Source organism: Mytilus galloprovincialis, chromosome 2 (assembly GCF_965363235.1).
Source record: "Mytilus galloprovincialis chromosome 2, xbMytGall1.hap1.1, whole genome shotgun sequence".
Classification (NCBI taxonomy): Eukaryota; Metazoa; Mollusca; class Bivalvia; order Mytilida; family Mytilidae; genus Mytilus; species Mytilus galloprovincialis.
In genome coordinates, this window is record NC_134839.1 from 50,477,388 (window position 1) to 50,481,609 (window position 4,222).

Sequence of the window (4,222 nt, forward strand, 5' to 3'; positions counted from 1 at the left end):
TTTGGTCTCTTGTGGAGAGTTGTCTCACTGGCAATCATACCACATCTTCTTTTTCATATATCTCTTAATCTGCCTTATTTAAAGAACACTTTAAATCTGCATTGTTCCCCACCCCTTGAAAATACCACGACTTCAGTTTTATTAACATTTACCTTCAGTCTCCATATGTTACATGTGGTACTCTTCAAATTTGTTCAATATGTTTTGTAAGTCTTCTTTTGATTCTTTTGATTCAGACATGAGGACAGTGTCGTAAACATATTAATCTTGCAAGTCGTTCAATAAGAGAGCAAACAAAAAGCGACAAATTCTCGCCTTGCCTTTCCCCATATCACATGAGAAATAGTCTGATTTGTAATTATATTTTACGCATTGAAAAATGACATGATAATTTTTGACTTTAGTACCATTAAAAGAAGTTTATACCAGAAAGCCTCTCTCCAAACCTTTGCGCAATTCAGTTTCATATTTCTATACTACATTTTTTAAATAGCATATTCAAATAAACAATCGGTTGTCAAGGCCGATTTTCGGAATCCAAATTAATTGATTTTCCTTCAATAAGAGTTTTTCTTCAGAGAACCGACATAATCTTTCAATAAGTATAGCTGTAAAAACTGTAAAATAGGGGCGAAAGGTATCAGAGGGACATACAAACTCATAGATATATAGATCGATAATAAACTGTCAACGCCATGGCTAAAAAAAAAAGACAAACAGACAAATAATAGTACAAATAAAAAGACATAACATAGAAAACTAAAGACTAAGCAACACGAAACTGGGGGTAATCACAGTTGCTCCGGAAGGATAAGCAAATCCTACTCAACATGTGGTATGTGGTAAATAATTTACAAAGGCAACTCAAGATGGTTATCGGACAGACATTTTTGGATCAAACTGATTGCATTTACCTTTATATATAGATTTTGTATTTACAAGCCAAATACGAAGTTAAATAGCTTTTCATCAAGCAGAAGAAACAAATCTGCATTAGATTAAATGTATTCGTTTACTACATAATCTTTACCACAGGCTTTGTTGTTCTTCAGATTTTTAATGCATTTAGCTATTTCTTCTCATTGGTAGTATGGACATTTATTTCATCATTTTTTGTTGTTGAAAGTTGGACAAGTTCGCAAGCGGAATATTTGGTTGCTTTTTTCCCCTGTTTATTCCCCATGCTCCTATTTAAAAGATTTCAATAGTCTTTCGGTCGGAAGTTTTCATTTATACTGAAAGAAAGTCCCTGTTTAAGATTACTACACATTAAATTTTGCTTCATATATATACTTTTTACCATTCGAATCGCGTGTCTTTTATTATCGCTTCTCTGCTTCTGAAACCTGCTCGTCGTGACATATGCATGGGTATAACAAAAATCAGAGAGACAATATTTTAGTAGACTGTAACTAAATATGATTGCCATACATGTACAGCCAGTATGCTTTGCAAATGCAAGAGTTGGACTGTAACTAGATAGTATTGCCATATATATGTACCTGTACAATTCCTTTACATTCTTTGTTGACTGAACAAATTTAGAAGCAGATGCATTTGTATAAAATCATAATGCCTTTGAATAATTTTTTAAATCATATTTTTTACATTTTAAAATATATATTTGTTAATTGACCGGATTCAGTTTCTCTACTGGATTTTTGGTCATCTGATTCTGACACGGGGAGGATTGTTGTTATTGTCTACCGCATTCAACAGTATATCACTTGTCCCTTGGTGTGTCCTGTAAATGAACAAATTTCCATCTTTGAAAATTTGAAATATTAATCAATGCGTTTAGTAGTATATGGGAAACGAACTTGCGACAGGTTTAGGATATCTTTGCTAAGATCGACCTACGGCAGTTTTGAGACGAGGTCTGGGATAGTTTTTAGAGGATCATAAGACATGTCATAAGATATTCTAGTATCTTATGTCTCTTATGACAGGTCTTAGGATAGCTTCGCGAAACCGTCCCATATTTTATTTGACAAAAATCTTATCTCAACAATGTATTAAATTTTTAATTATTTCACACAAGCTAATTTATATATTGAAAATTTTAGATTCACATAATTTTTAAATTTGTTCAGTAATTGTTAACAAAGAATGTAAAGAAATTGTCTAATTTATGAAAATATTTAAAATACGTCACAGATATGAAATTTATATGACAATCATTTGAATGACTTATACTTTGTAGTCTTGTCTCCAATTATATTTTAAAATGTTATGTTATGATAACATGTTTATCGCGAAAAGGCGAAATCGAGAAATCGCGAAATCGGAAAGAAAAATTATTTTGCGTTTTTGCGTTTTTGCGTTTTCGCCTTCGCGTTTTCGCGTTTTCACCATATAGAATATGAAGGGCGAAACGCGAAATGACCTCAACCGGCCACCATATCTTACTTATATTTTAGCACTGTACAAGGTCATGCGTTTCTCAGACTTCTTCTTACGACACTAAATCCGTTGTGTTCGTAATAATTGATTCACCAGCCAGAGCCAATCTAATTTAGATGTTCTTATATCACAACTCGCGTGCTTGTATTGTTATGGCGAAATCAGAGTTTTTATTGTAATTAGCTTGAGTCCGAGAGAGCGTGATTAATGTGTTAAATCAAGTTAAGATAGTTGCAAATTGGCTTTTTTTAAACGCGGGTAGCTATCAATAACCACTACGAGTCTATTGTTTTTTTATGTAAGTGTTTTTTGTGCCTCGTACCGATCGTTTGAGTTAAATCAATTGTAATTGATATGGCTGTTTGTTCTGATACTTTTTGTCTTTATTCTATGAAAAAAGTCAACTTTCGAAGATCTGTTTTATTCATAAATTTTGTGAAATATTTGCCTATTGTCATCGTGAGACTTTAAACAGTCCCCTTATAAAATAATCTTAAGGTTAACAAAAGAGGCTGTCCCGATATTATCCCTTTCAAATTTCATTATATTTTGGACATTTGAGGAAGTGATGAAATATACGTTCTACGTGACCACAGGAGCACAATGGTTTTCGATAAGTTTTTTTAATAGATGGTCCCTTAATAAGAAGAATCTAGATTTTGCTTTGGAGTTTTAGTTTTGCAAAAGACTTTTACAATATGTCAGGGACAGGTTAAGCGCTCACAAACATGTTTTACCCCGCTACATTCTTCATGGTTCAAGTCAGGAGCCTGTAGTACTGTGGTTGTCTTTGGTTTACAAAATATGTCTCTGTCATGTTCTTCGTAATGTTTATTTATCAATTAGGCCGTTAGTTTTTCTCGTTTGAATTGTTTCAAGTTTTCATGTAGGGACTTTTTATAGCCTTATATATACAATATGAGTTATTTTTTCTCATTGTTGAAGACAGCACACTTGCCTGTTTTTTCTCAGTTATCGTGAACCACTTTGTTTAAACTCTGGTAATCATTGGCAATCTGACACAGCATCTCCTCCATTTTAATGATAGAATGCTTTCATTATTCACGTCTGTCAACGGGGCTTAAATGTCATATTTCCTTTCTATGAATAGCATAGATTATCAGAAAAAAAGATGTAAAAAGGTGCATCGTCAAAAAATATAACTTCCCAGAAAAATATTAAAATTCTCCAAATTTAGACACAAGATTAAAATAAGATTGTGATTCATCTACAGTATCAAAATTAAACAGTAACATCTTAAAATCAGTGAGTAATCACAAGAAAGTTAAAAAAAAAGTTGACACATGTTTGAGCAAAAAAAGTCAACAACAAAAAAACAACATAAAAAACAACAACAACAGAACAAAAAAAAAAAAAAAAAAATAATAAAAACAAAGTAAAAAAAAAATCCCTTTCCAATTTCTGGTAAATGTGGACAAGTACATTTCAATAAATCTAAGTTGCAAGCCCCTTTATCTATTAGTTCCAATTATTGTCAAACTGATTCTTAATATAAATCATTGTAACAGCACAAGGACATATAACTAACATATACGTCCTTGAACAGCATGATCAAGTTAGTTATTTCTCAAAAACGAGCAATTCATTTAAAAAAATATTTCATGTTCTATTCGTAAATTTTAGAATGTATTATGTGTAACAATACTATATCTATTTATGTAAATAAAAACCAATATATAGATTAATATATTTCTAAATAAATTAGGGTTCACGAAAATGTAATTAGGGACCGTTTGCGGGATTTGTTATACAGTTTTTTTTATAATGTAAATCATTTGGAACATTTCTGGTGTTATCC